Consider the following 16,066-nt stretch of genomic DNA (forward strand, 5'->3'; position numbering starts at 1 on the left):
ATTAAAAGGCCTACCAAATAGACAATATGGGTTTCAACTATAATCCCTATAAATCAGCAGTTGTTCTATTTAGTCACAGGTGGAGATGCAAGTTCCAATGCAAGGCAAGTTTTTGCTATTTACATAAAGCTATATAAATTTGTACCTGGTGATTTTCAACATTAGCAAACATATTTTACTCTCTTTTCCCCTCATAACTGGTGTAGTGTTTTAACAGTTTGAACAGGACTTTGATACAGTATTGTTGATGCACAGTGAGTTGGAAAGATAATATTGATTCTTTGTACTTACGGTTATTCTTTTTATTTCTTGTTTTGGCTGTGTAGCTGATTTTCAGTTTTGTCTCCAAATGACTAGATTAAAAAAAAAAAAAAAAGAACACTATATGGATGTAATTAGAAGCTTTTGATTTGGCTGACTTATGAATAAAATATTAAGTGTTTTGGTGCATTATTAAACAAACAGCTGTGATTAGTAACAGTATATATCATCAACAGTATATATCTGAATTCAGCACTGAGATGTTTACTAGATCTTTCTGGTTTTGAGTGTTTCCTTGTTTCTCTCTCCAGATGTTAGCCTGATCATATCTGACTGTTTGGAGGAAAGAAATAGTACCTATCCTTGTCTTTTCAATGACATCTGATATAAAACTTCCTTTTTCATCTAACAAGTGGGAAGCTTTGCTTCTATCTTTCTTGTAAAACAGATTTATTTAAAACATAGGAGAGAGGGTGAAAGAAAAATACGGGAAACTTAAAAAGGTATCACTGAAACTAAGGTAACGTCCCAGTTTCTGTTTTATTTTGCCCGATAAAATCGTATTTTGCAAAGGTCTATAAACCAATATTGCCTTCAACTACCAAAAGTTACTCTTTAGGCATCCCTGTCAGTGTTCCTCAGTTTCTGAATTACTCCCCTGGGCAGACTTAATGTGATGCTAATGAATCTCAAGCTTTCAGGGTCTCTCACTTGCACCAACATCTTCCAAGACCTTGGGGTGAGGGGGGATGCAATAATATGTTTACACAGTCACATGTTTTTGAAATTTGCAAGAGTAAGAATTTTAAGCACAATAGGTTAATAACACTGCTTCCTTCCTGTTCAATTTCCTCTGTCGCACTTCTTGTTTAAATGGTGTTAGAGAGCCCCAGGCATTTTGGAGATCTAGTTAAAGGAAAGTTGAGATGGGGATACATTTAACTTGGGTGTGTTAAGAATGTATTTTTATGGATTTACAGTCTCTTTCATTCATAGTCATTTCTAACAACCGTGGTACAGATTTGCTTCCAAGAATTTGACATCCACTGCACCAGCTTGCACTGTGTGGTGGCACAAAGGTTCAGTGCCAGAGATTCTAAAGTAGTGGAATATCCCCTACTGTGGGTTCCTGGAAATATATGGGTGGTGAAGTGGAATCAGGGCTTAAGTGTGTGGAGACAGAAAAAAGTCTGTAGAAAGTTCTTCTAATTATTAGGCATAAAATTCCAAATGGAGAATGTGCTTCTCATTGACATCTAATTAAAACAAAAATTCTCTCTTGTAGGAATTACTCAATAAGGCAGAAGATATACACTATTCTTTTGAGTGCCTGTGTGTGTGTGCAATTTCTAAGCAGAAATTGTACTACTACAGAATTTATCAGAGTCCCTGTGTTTGAGGGAACAAATATACAGCAATACTGCAGAGTCAGTGTGTGTGTAGTTGGGTGACTTTTGCATCCCAGTGTATTGGAGTTAGCACATCTGAAACATCTTTTCCTGACAAAGTCTGGCACTTGAACATGAAATGGCACACCCTGTATCCACCAATGCAATAAAGATACCCTAAAGAAACAAATGTTTCAGTGACAAACTCTTACTGTAAACTATTCATCAATATGTCAAAGTATGTTTTATTTATTCAATTATCAAATTTAATACAGGGCAGTAACACTTAAAAATCTATTTCAATCGCTCTTCTGTATGCCTTAATTTCAGATTGGATGTATATATCATTTTTTCAGAAGTTTTGATCATACCAAAGTTCAAAAAAGTAGTATTATAGACATATGTTATCAGTCCATTAATTAGTTAATAAGTTATGGGCTTGGGGAAGACATTGTGATACTTTTTTTATTCGTCAGATCTATAAAATGTGGAATTTCTTATAATTTATGATTTTTAAATACGTATTTATTTTGTAACTATTTTTGTATCTTATTCTATATACTTTTTCTTAAGGAAGGCCACCCAAATTATGTAAAGTTTGCAAAACCTGATTCTGTCCTTGCTTGTAATAATTAAGAGCATAGATAGAGAGTGGTTTAAATGAGTAAAACATGGACATCAAAGATTCCCCCAAATCATAAATTCAATTCTGCAAAATAAACAAATGCTGACTTTAAATAATCTAATTTATAGATAAATACTGCTTAATGGTATTTTCCTAAGGACAGTAATCATATTGCTATAAGAAATTATTTTTGGACCAGATTGTTGGTGCTGGAAGTTGTTAAAGTGGTAGCATGGTGAGAAAGAATTGGGCAAAGTATTTGGAAATAAAGAAACTGGTTTTGAATTCCAAGACCTCCACTTTGGACCTCTGTGATTTTTGATGAGTCTCCCTGAACCCTGATATTTCATCATTTAATTCAATTAATCCAACATGTATTTACATTCTTTTTTATATCAGCCCCTGTGCCAGATTTTGAACATAAGTAAAATCCAATACTTGCCTTTAAATAGCTCATATTTTAATTCTGTCTATATAATGGGAATAGCAAATCACCTTTTCGGTTGCTGTGGGTAGTAAATATGATAATTTCATAAGAGAACCTAATACTGCCCAGAACAAATTAAATTCTTAATAAAAGTTATTTTTCCTTTATTTTTCCTAATGCTCTTCTGAGAACTTAGGGTTGAGTATCCTAGATTTTTCAGGATCTTCATTTCTGTTTTGTATGCATTTTCATAGTTTAGAATTGGAGCCATTTACACTTGCATAGCTCTTCATTTGTTCAGGGGTCAGCAAGCTATAGTCTGTAGGCCAAATCTGGCTCTTGGCTTGTTTTTGTATGGCCCCCTGTGTTATGATTTTTTTTTTTTTTTTTTTTTACACCTTCAAAGGGTTGTTAAAAACAAAAGAAAAAGAATATAGGACAGGAACACAGCATGTGGCCGGGAAGGCCTAAATTATTTACTATCTGACCATTAACAGAAAAAGTTTTCTGACTGTTTTTTGGAATATCAATTTCATGAGTATAACGACAATACTGAAAAATACAGTATTTCACGTTCCATGTGAGAAAGGAGCTACTGCAATATGTAAGTGCACAGATGGAACATATGTTGCTAAGCGCCATGTGTAAAGCTCCATATCCATAAAGCTCTAACTCAAGTATACCCAATGTCACATTACATAATCCATATGCATAACAATACACTTTCATTATAACACAAAGAATTCATAGTGTACCTTGTAATTATGGTCATTCCTCTTACTGAGAGGTCGATTCTCTGTTCCCTCTCCTTGAATGTGGGCAGATTATGTGACTGGTTTTACCAACAGTACACAGTGGAAGTAACACTGTGTCAGTTCCTGTCCCTTGGAGCACTCTCATGGAAGCTGTAAACTACCACTTAAGAAGTCTAATTACCCTGTGACCACCATGCTGGAGAGGCCTCATGGCATGTGGGCACTATAGGTGACGGTCTCAGCTGGACCTTGACTTTCAGTCACCCCTCCAAGGCACCAGACATACCAGTCAAGCCATCTGGAACCCTTTAGATCAGTCCATCTGACAAGTGAATACCACTGAGTGGTTGACACCACAGTCGGCACCATATGGAGCCAATGAATCACCCACCTGAGCCTTGCACAAATTTTGACCCACAAAAGTTGGGTGACATATTAACAAAAGTTTATTATTTTAAGCCACTGTGTTTCAGGGTGTTCATTACCTAGCAATAGATGGCTGGAACATAAGAATTCTGTTTGCAAATTTAACAGATGCTGAATGTCAGCACCAGATTTAATAATGATAATTGTTATCATACTGTGGCTCATCTGTGTGCCAGACACCATTCTCAACACATTTCATAAGGTTATCGTTTAACCTATGAAGATTATTGTTTAATATAATATACCTATAAAGTTATTACATTACAGAGATTATTTTTTTATGTAGCACTGAAGAGGATACTGAGACTTAAGGAGGTTAAATTTCCTAATAACCCTATGAAGTTATTAGATTATGGGGATTATTTTATCCATAGTAAGATGAGGACACTGAAACTTAAAGAGGTTAAGGAGGTTAAGTAATGAAAAGATATCACAGGTATTAAGTGACTGAGGCTGGGTGGATCCAATTTAGTTCATTCATATTTGAAAACTCTTGCTCTGATATATTATAAATAATACCTTATATTATGATGGAGAACTGATCTAATTAATTTATAAAGTTTTACCCATAAGTAGACTCACCAAACACCTTTCTTGTTTATATACTTCATTTAATTAATCTTATGTGGTTCCCTCTTGTAAAAATCTGTCTTCAGTGTAACTGATTTTAACTGACAGTCTGCTCATAGTTCTCTGGACTGAAACATAGAATAGGGCTGTATTCAAATGCACCTATCTCCCTTATGACAGATCAAAGCAAGTATGCCATTTGTTCCTAACTTTCAAGGGCCCTTCATTTAATTCAGAGTGTTTTGATGGAAATATTCAGTCCAAGGAGCTTTATTTCCAAAGATGACACACAGTCAATATTTATGGAAAAATCCCATGCATTGATATTTCATTTCTGCTTCACTGTAATGTTTTCGTTACCTTTATGATCCATGCCACGAAATATTGTTATAGTGTGTTAAGCCACAGTATGGTAGCAATTATCATTATCTTGATATTTTCAGAAAGAGGCCCTCTTTAAGACAGTTATTGATAATCTAATTTTTGTCTGTTGAGCACCATTTTGTAACAATGATCAGAGCAATTGGTAATATTAATTGAGCACTTATGGTATACCAAGGACAATTCTAGGCTCTTTACACACATTAAATTAATAAATAGTCCAATGGATTAATATTCATAACCCCCTCAAATTTGTATGTAGTTTCTGCTTTTTGTACTTATTTTGATCCTCCATCTTCTATTATGGCCTTGACCTTCATTACATGCCTGAAGGATAGACAAGTAATATGACAAGAACTTTACTACAAGCTAGGAGTGTCTTCATAAGTGGACTAAATTACCGTGCTAGTCATTTTTCGTTATTCACCAAAGTGCATTCCTGACTACATTCAAGCATAGGAAGGACTATACTTCTATATATCTAGAAGTCAGGGTGGCCATGGGAATTGCATTGGTCAAGGACATATAAACAGAAATGATAATGGGTCTTTTCCTGGTGGAGGCATTTAAGAGCCAGCACGCAATGCTCCATCTTTTCTTCCTTAACATTATATTAGCGTTCTCCAGAGAAAGAGAGCATATATAATATGGGAGGGAGAGAGAGAGAGGACACCAGAAGAGCCCATGGCATAAATTCTAGTCTAAAAATAGCACACTCAACCCAAGAAGAGCTGATGTTTCAGTCTGAGTCCCAAGCCTAGAAAAAAAACAATGTCACAACTCAAGCAGTCAGGAGAAGTTTCCTCATACTCAGTCTTTTTGTTCTATTTGCACCGTCAACTGATTGAATGAGGACCACCCACATTAAGGAGGGAAATCTGCTTTACTCAGTCTACTGACTAAACTGTTAAACCCAACCAAAGTCATCCTCACAGACAAAACCCAGAATAATGTTTGTGGGAACAAGAAACAAACATTTTTTTATGGATCACTAGGGGTAATAATGGTGCTACTTGATTCCTGATGTCTTGATTCCTGTGAATCCTGGCTATCAGGGAAACAGCACCGTGTATTCAACATTTATTCAGAGCATATACTGCCTTCTAACGAACGTTTCCCCAGCCCTTCAAGATACTGCCACCTAACTGGCACTGTAAATGAGTTTTCAAAAGGCCATTTCACAGTTTTATCAAGCCAGCCACTTCAGGATGGTGGGAAATGTACAGCAAAACACCTTGCACACTTAACCAATGCCAAGGGAGGACTCAAAGTATGTGGGGGAATGACAAAGATCATCACACTGCTGGCCACCAGGATTAGAAGTCCAAACATTTCTGCCCACTGCATTTTGATATCAAAATTGCTACGGAAAACACAATACAGTCAAGCCCTGGATGGGACAGGGGTTTTACTCACATAGTGAAGAGACAGAGAAAGATCAGCTTCAGTAGTGCACATTGGTCCCTTATGATTAGCAAGTTCCGTCTCATCCACTCAACCCCATTCTACTAGCAGCTGAGGAAGGGCCACTTGCCTAGATGTATACCTCTCATGCTACAGTAGAAGGACTTGGACCCCTCTTCCATGAAGTCTGAAATACTAAAAGGTAGGGTTCTGCCTGAGGGCCATTGATGTACATGCCTAAACAGAACAAAGCAACGCTTATTGAGACAGAAACAGAGAAAGATATTCCCACACAAGTTGATAAGCCTGCGACAGGCCGTGTGGGCTCTTTATCTCTTGGTGAGGAAGTGGTCCAGGCCCAAGGCCCATTCTTATATGGCCAAGTGGGGGTGGAGAGACTGCACACATGAGACTGCCTTTCCTAAAGGGAGCATGATAAGAACAGTGAATTCCATGAGCATGACCCCATTGCTACACTTTTGCTGTGAAGTGAGTGCCTTGATCAGAAGCAATGCTGAGTACAATAACAGGATGGTGGATAAGGCATCGTGTAAATTGATGGATGGTAGTTTTGGCAGAAGTACTACATTCAGGAAAGGCAAATTTCCATCCAGAGTGAGTTTCTATTAAGGTAAGAACAAGAGACTGCCCCTTCTATGATGGAAGTAGTCCGATGTAATCAACCTGCCACGAGGTGGCTTGTTGATCATCTTCAGGAATGGTGTTGGACCTGGCTGATGGCAGATTGGGCATTCAGCCATGACTAGAGCTAGGCTGGCCTTGGTGAGTAGGAGTCCATGTTGCTGAGCCCATGCATAAATTTCATCCCTCCCACCATGGCTACTTTGTTTTTGAGCCCATTGAGCAATAACAGGGGTGGCTGGGGAAAGATGCTGACTGGTATCTCAGAACAGGTCATCTTATCAACTTGATTATTAAAATCGTCCTCTGCTGAGGTCACCCTTTGGTGAACATTCACATAGGACACACAGACCTTCATATTTTTTGCCTTTTCAGAGAGGCCTACCCACATACCTCTTTCCCAAAATTTTTTATCACCAATTTTCAAGTCATATTCTTTTCAGATCTGTGACCATCCAGCCAACCCAATGGTCATAGCCCATGAATCATTATAACCATACTTCTGGCCATTTCTCCTTCTATGCCAAGTGAACAACATCTGTACTGCTTGAAATTCTGATCACTAGTAAGGTTTCCCTTCACTACTGTCGTTCAGGGATGTCCCATAAGAGGCGATAGAGCTGCAACCATCCACTTTCAGGTGATGCCTGCATATTGTGCAGAATCATTTGTAAACAAGATCTTTGTGTTCTCTTCCTCTGTCAACTGATTGTAGGACGCTCTCTATGAGGTCAGAGATGCAGACAGAGAGAGAAGGTAGTGTAGCAGGAGTGGGGACCATGATCATTTGGACCACTTCTTCATGTAACTTTCTTGTGCCTTCTGGGTCTGCTTGGGTTCAATCATATATATACATATCACTTCCATTCGATAATGGATATTGCTGTGCATATCCAACTTTATGAGACCCAGCTCATGATGGGCAGCTCACGTCATAACATATCATTTCTTCCCAGTTGATGCCTTCATTTCAACAGTAGACACTGTGAAAAGCTGGAAATTCAACTTGAATTGTAATCCAGCCAGCTACAGGAAATATTTTGTGTTTAATTTTCAGCAATCTCAGCACTGTAACTACAGGAGATAAGGATCTGCTTGAGGTCACATACAGAAACTTTCAGGTCATGTATATGGCACTTGAACGGCAATTTGAATCTCTGAGCTCATCCTTATTTTCCCCACTTTATCCAGCTACAATAGGAGTAACTAGCCAATCTCATTATATATCTTAGTAAAGGTAACAAATATAGAGTCACCAAGATCCTTGCTTCTTCTAAGTGGTTAATTAGGAGTACCCAGTGGTGCTATTTTGCATATCTCTAGAGCCAAATCACACCATGGACTATCAGTACTCTCTCTACTACTGCAAATATATTCATTAGCATCTTTACATTTAAACAGATTAGAAAGCCAATTCCAGAAACCTCAGAACCAATTCAGAAAACTCATCCTTAAAATTCTGTTTCTCTAGAACCTCTCTTGGTACCAAAATTTACATTATGTTAGCCTCCAGAAAACCAGAAACTATGAGATATAGGATATATGTGTATATATATATATACACATACATCTCACATATCTGTGAAAGAGAGAGAAAGAGCTAGAGAGATTATCAAGAATTGGCTCAAGTGATTTTGGAAGTTGAGAAGTCCCAAGATCTGCGTTTGGCAAGCTCAAGCCTCAAGAAGCGCCAACATTTCAGTCCGAGTCCAAAGACTGAGAAAAATTCAATGTCCCAGCTCAAGTGGTAAGCCAGGAGAAGATCCCTGTTACTCAGTCTTTTTGTTCTATTCAGGTCTTCAACTGTTTAGATGAGGGCCACCCACATTAAGGAGGGCAATGATTCACTCAGTCTACTGATTCAAATGTTAATCACATCCAGAAACATCCTCATGGACACACCCAGTATGTTTGACCAAATATCTGGGCACTGTGTGGCCCAATCAAATTGACACATAAAATTAACCACCACAACAGGTTAATATATATGCATTGTGAGATTAAAGCAGCCTGGAGTGTTTAGCCAACATGCAGAGTACACAAACATTCCCTGGTCATCCTTGGTAAGGTCCACCATAATAAATGTTCAATTCAGTAACTGGTCATGGGAGTTAGGGGTTTTAGTAGTACCTAATTAATTGGAGCTTTATTAAATTATTTAATACAGATGCCCAGGTTAGTGACACAAACCTTGAGTAGTCTTTGTAAGAGTGAGATATAAACCCTTGCTGTTTTATGTTCCTGATATTTAGGGAGTGTGTGTTTCAGGGGCAAATTTTGATGGATGCAGTCTCGATCTGTAAAATGTGGGATTTTTAACTAGATATCTCTAAAGTGACTTACAGAACTTACATTCTATGATTTTAGGTTTCCCAATTTCAAATAGGAAAACTCAATCATATGAAAGCAAAACAAGTATACCAAAGCCACTCAGCCCATTAAATGAAATTCTGTGGCCAGAATTGTGGTTTTTTTGAATTATCTACCCAGTAATTTGTTTCCATTACATTGCCTCATGCTCTTCTAAACTCAGCAATTGTTCAAAGGAAGCATTAAAATATATAGCTTATTTGGGAGTGATTTTTATCTTGGAATTAATTGATTGTTATGGCAAAGTTTGGGATGTATCATTTGAAAATGCCAGAGTTGCTCATCAGTAGTCAGTTTCACACATAAAATTTAATTTAAACTCATGTTATTTACCTACTTTGTACCTAAACATTAGCAAGGGACTATGGGAGATGCAGAAGTATATGATGTGACCCAAGTAATTTCATTAATTTAATCTTAACCAGCATGGAATATAATCACACATAAATCACACATTTAATTTGTTTAGTATGAATGTATTTATGCCTTGACTTCTCATGGAGAACAACACTCCTCTAGGGTAGGGCTAACTATGATGTAATATAAAATTATTAAAGGCATTTCTGAAAGCTAGCAAATCAGAGTCTAGCATCTAATAAGTTCAAGTACCTTCAAATTTGTCACTTTGAAAAGTTGTACAATTACTTCCATGATACTGCAAGTGCTCTGAACATTCTTGGATTTCCTCTTCCAGGTACTTGAGGCATTTTTGTGACTATTCCATTCATTCTTTGAAGGTGCTGCTCATTATTAGAAATGGTCATTCAGAGCCTTTTTATGTGGATTAAATATGTGATAGATGTGGACAATATTACACTTATTCAAACAGTAAGTTGAATTTCTTATTTTGAGTCTTTTGTGGTGTGTAAAAGTAGCTCTGAATGCCATTATAATAAAAAGGTGTCCCTTATAAATGTCAAATTATATCATAATCATTGGATTTAGCTGATACATGTAGTTTCCAAACAGACTATATTGAGGCCAATCATCCAATAATTGATTTAAGTGTGTGTACGCATATGGGTGTACATATTATGCATATTGTGTGCACGTATGTGTGCATATCTGAAAGGGAGAGGATGAGGGAGAGATTCATTACTTTATGCTTTATGAAAGGTGTTATCTCTATTTTTGAAGCATTGTGATCTAACCTGAGGACATATATGTATGTGGAGCAACATATAAGGAAGCCTGAGCCACTGTACTGCAGGCACTGAACCAACATGATGTGACATGTTAAACAAGGAGGTTTCTTTTTCTGGAGATTTTAAAGAAAATGATAGATGGATATTTATGGGATTTTTGGAGGCTGTGGTATTGCCTGGAGGTAAAAAAAAAATGAACAAGATTAATAAGGTTATTTCTATATCTCTGAAACTCTCTGAATGGGGCAAAATGAAAGATACTAGCATGGACTTGCCTTGGAGGACAAGAGAGAGGAAAAATAGAGCTACTCTGTCTGATCATTATCTGTACTCCTTCTGTAAGGGTCAGAATCCTGCAGAAGGAATAGAGGGGCTACTCCCTAAGAAAGTAATTGTGAGGATTTAAATGAGATCATGTATATAAAGTGCCCAGCACAGAGATCAACATAAGAGTTATGCTTCACAAATATTAGTTTGCATTTCTTTGGCCATTTCACACGTTTTCTGATTACTTGCTTATCTTTGGATATAAGATGAAAGTGAAATTTAGCACTGATATTCAGTATAATGAGGAACTAAATGGAGAAGAGATATGATCTAATCAAAATGAGTTAGTCATAATCCCTTGCCTTTGAAAAATAATAATATAGTAAAGTCATATTTATATCAAGCTCTTAACTTTTCATATCTATGATTTTTCTTTTATTCCTTGAATAGCCCCAAGACTTTGGCCAGACTGGTTATTATCATCATGTGCTTGATGAGAAAATTAGTGACTGTGACTTGCTTAAGTCGTCACTATTTTGTAGCAGATTCTAAATTAAAAGAGAGGTCTCATGATTGGTAGACTGCCTCTAAGATGGCACCCAATTATCCTTGCTCCTTGATATACATGTAATCTCCTCCTCTTTGGTGGGCTGGATTCAGTGATTCACTTCTAATAAAGAGATTACAGTGAAAGTAAAAGCGTCATTTCCAACATTAGGTTAAAGAGAGACTGTGGCTTGCACCTGGACTGTCTCTTGTTCTCTCCTTCGTTGTCTCTGAGGAAACCTGCTGTCAGTTAGGAGTAACTCCACAGCGAGGCCCAAAGGGACAGGAACTATTATCTCTGGCCAACATTCAGCAAGAACCTTAAGCCTGCCAATAGTCACCCGGATGTGCTTGGATCTTCTGAGACCTGCCAACTGCCATGTGAGTGAGCTTAGAAGAGGATTCTCCCCAGTCAGACTTTCAGTTGAGACCACAGACCAAGCAGACACCAAGCACTGTCGTGATAGATCCTGAACCAGAAGCACCCGCTAAGCCACTCCCAATTTCCTGACTCAGAGAAACTGTGAGATAATATGTTTTGTTGATTTAAGCCACTAGCTTTTTGGGTATTGTGCTATGCAGAAATAGATATCTAATATACATGATTTTCAAGTCTGTGCATTTCAAACATCTAGTCTAAAGAGCAGATGTTATTTATTAACTAAGCATTGAAGCTTTGGAATTAGAGTCTTCTGATGCTTAACTCTGTGACTTTGGCCAAGTTGTACAAACTCTCTGTGACTCAGATTTCTTTTCTATAAAATGGAAATAATACAAGTAGAAACTACCTATGGGAAAAACAAAAAGTAAAATCTATATAAAGTGCTTAGAATTGTGCTGGCCCAGAGATAGTGCTGAATACATGTTATTATTATCATTCTTTCATTAAAGTAAACAGCACAACTGTTATCACAAATAAATGGAGACAGAAAACTAAGCAAGCATTCAAACATTCAATTGTAAATATGAACCAGTGATATTAACAATATACACCAACAGAAGAATAAATACACAGGATAATGTGGTAAATAAAAGGACGAATCATGAACTAGAAGTTATAAGACAGGGAGGTTCTGGCATACAGTAAGTCCTCTACATATGAACGAGGTCCATTCTGAGAGCTCGTTCTTAAGTCCAATTTGTTCCTAAGTCCAACAAAGTTAGCCTAGGTACCCAACTAACACAATCAGATATATAGTACTGTACTGTAATAAGTTTATAATACTTTTCACACAAATAATACATAAAAAACAAACAAAAAATAATGAAAACACTTTTAATATTACAGTACAATACCTTGGAAAGCACAGTAGTACAGTACAACAGCTGGCATACAGGGCCTGGTATCGAGTGAACAGGCAAGAAGAGTTACTGACTGGAGGAGGGAGAGGAGGTGGGAGATGGTAAAGCTGAAGGATCGTCAGCAATAGGAGATGGAGGGCAAGCTGCAATTTCGCTCACGCCTGACACTGATGGCACAGGTTCGGATTCCTTGCTGGGTTCAATTCTATCTAGCCTCTTGAAAAAACAATCCAGTGATGCCTGGGTAGTAGCTCTTTTTTTCTTGTCATAGATGACATGGTAGCACTGGATTGCATTCTGAATGGCTGCTGCAACCTTCGTGTACCATTCTAAGTTCAGGTCCTGTGCCTCAAAAACTAACAGTGCCTCCTCAAATAAAGAAAATACCCTGCCATTTCCTGTGTCCTGAATCTCTTCAGTTCTTCAGTTACTTCTTCCTCCTCTTGTCTCTCTTCATCCTTTCTCTGGGCCTCCAATTACATCAGGTCGTCATTAGAAAGCACCTCGTGTTGCACAGCAAGAAGTTCAATGAAGTCGTCCTCTTGCACATCTAGTTTGAAATAAAGATACTGTACTACTGTACTCTATACAGTACTGTTCAGTAAAGTACACAAAAGCACAACAACTTGTAGAGGATGGACGCACGTGACAATGTACACCAGACACGTGAACTAACTTACATGATTAGTCATGTGAATGCATGTTCGCATCTTTGAAAGTTCGCAACTTGAAAGTTCGCATGTAGGGGACTTACTGTATTTCAATTTATGATGATTACTCTTTGAGAAGATAGTATTTTTCTATTTAATTGTATTATTTGCTAGCTGTCTTTATTTAGAAACCTCTTTGCATGGAAGTTTATAGGTAATTTGTCATCTAATTGTATAAATGTTAATATTTTAATAAAGATTTTTATTAAATTTGTTATACTTAGATATACATAAATATATATATGAGTTTATTTGTGAATATATTTAAGCACAAATGGAGACATGCCAAAAGTATTAAATAGCATGTATTTAGAGGAAATTATATATAGAAGTAGCTTGATTTATGATATCCTAAATAAGGAATGAAGTGGAAACAGTCAATGTTGCTTTTGGGCATCTTCTGAGAGATACCACTAAGAACAGAAATAACCCTTAGGCATAACTGCAACACTCCAAGAAGGACAAACAGGGAATGCCAGGACTGAAAGACTGAGACACAAGATAGGCCTTAAAATATATAATGATGATTGCATTTAGAAACTAAATCACATATAAAAGAATTAGAGGGACACTAAACACTACCATTGCTGTTTTTGTTTTTTAGAGCATTTTAAAAAATGAATTTAAGTAATAAAGACTCTTGTGTAAATATGTAAATTAAAATGTGAAGAATTATAATACAATAAACAAATACAATTTACTAGAATTGCTTTTCAGCATTTTCTAGCCTGCATCAGACCTCTTGAGTTCAGAAAAATGTGTATATTTTAAAGATCTCTAGGAACAACAATTTCTTTTAATATATTAAGGGAAAAACTCCTAGGGACTTTTCTTGGAAAAGCTGAAAATAAAAATTACTTTTATCAAATTTATTAAGTAGCACTGTATGTTAATATTTGTAAAACATGGCTTTTATATTTATGGTAAAGAAAAGGTCTTCTTTTTTTGCATATAGTATCTAAAATCACTTTACAGATAAAGTTTGTTCTAAACCTTAACATTATAATGACACAATATGGTTTATACTCCAAATTTGTAAACGCATATTTTCTAGCTTGTTCCTTATGGACATTATGTGTGTGTGTGTGTGTGTGCGTGTGTTGCTTCGATAAATAATAAGCAAATTGGTGGTATAGGGATGTTTCACAGACCATGAATGCATTCTAAGCCTATTCTTTGTTTCTTTCCTTTACTGCCATTGCCATTTTTAAGTAAAAAAGACAATGATATTTCATGATTATTAAATATCATCTAGGGATGAACTTACATAATGGGATTTTTTATGACCATCTACCAAATTATCTTCAGTGAAGGGCCACTCCAATGGAAATCTCCTGACTGATTTTAAAACCAAATGCTCATGTTTCATTTCCAGAAGAAAGCTTGATTGGAATTTGATGTCTCTGACACCACAGTGTCTTTCTTCAAGGGCAGTGAAAACGCAGAATGGCACTTGCCACAGAAAGCAGAAGTATTATTTGACAAGTAAGAGCAGAGTAAAAATGAAAGATTTCAGGTATGGTCAGGTGCCTGCAGTTGCTAAAGCAAATGTTCCCACAGTGGAGAAGTGAGGCTGCTAGGTGTTTCCCTTTCCTCATCCAACAGTACTAACTGACCCAAAGTGCATGATCTAGTGCTGAGTTTTTCTCATTTTACTTCTATTCTATTTCAGACTTACCTGTGATATTTCTTCTACCATCTTCTCTTGCTGTTTCTTTTCCTTTGCCCTCATCTATTTTTTCTCTCCCATGTCTTTAAAATATATATTGAATTTTAAAAATTAGAAATGTCATACCTGCTTCTTGTAACAAGTCAAACAATACAAATATTCAAATATGAAAAGTAATGATATTCCCTTCCCAAAAGGTGTCATCCCCTGAGGTAACAGATACTAACATACTGGTGACGTAGCTTTCCTCATTTTACTCTAATTTCATACAAACCTACAACTTGTGTGTGTCTGTATATATATATATATATATATATATATATATATATATATATATATACACATATATGTATCTCTTTTATTTTTGTTCTTTAATAAACAGTTAAATTATACCAAATACTTTGCCTACAAATGAAACTTTCTCCAAGTCAATATGAGCAGTATAATATGATTTTACATAGCTGTGTAATAGTCTATATTCTGGATGTATTATTTAATTCAGTTATTCTCCATACAGAAAGAATTTAGTATGTTGGTAAAATTTTATCACCAAAAAAAAAAAAAAAAAAACAAAGAAAAAAATGCTTACTTCCATGCCAGCATATAGCTGGTGCTTTTACTTGTACAGGATAGGTTCCAAAGACAAGAGTGGTTAAAATATATTCACAGTTTGAATTTTAATAGATATTCCAGATTAACTTTTAGAAAGATTTACACAATTCACACTTCCTCCATGAAAGTCTGAGTTCACACTTCTTAAGTATAGTCTTAATATTTTTAATTTTTTGCCAGCCTATTATATGAATATAATATTTCATTTTAAAAACTAAAATATTTTCTCATCAAGACATCATTGAATTTTTCCTTCTTTGAATTTCCTGTTAATATTTTACTCCAGTTTTTACTTTTAATATTTGTATTTCGTTTTTGATTCTAGGATTCCTTTGCATATTAAGTATAAACTAACCAGTTTTCACAAGGTGAAGCAATTGTACTAGACACCATATTTTCCCCAGAAATTCTTTGTCTTCTGATTTTATTTATTCTACTCTTTGTCACAGGTTATTGATTCTAAAGATCATGAATTCAGCTGCACCCATTTGTTTCCCAGAAGCATTAAATGGATGTCAGATATTTAGGTTCTCACCAAAAGGCTTGGGGCACACCAGAGGGCAGAC

Source organism: Balaenoptera ricei, chromosome 5 (genome assembly GCF_028023285.1).
Source record: "Balaenoptera ricei isolate mBalRic1 chromosome 5, mBalRic1.hap2, whole genome shotgun sequence".
Lineage (NCBI taxonomy): Eukaryota > Metazoa > Chordata > Mammalia > Artiodactyla > Balaenopteridae > Balaenoptera > Balaenoptera ricei.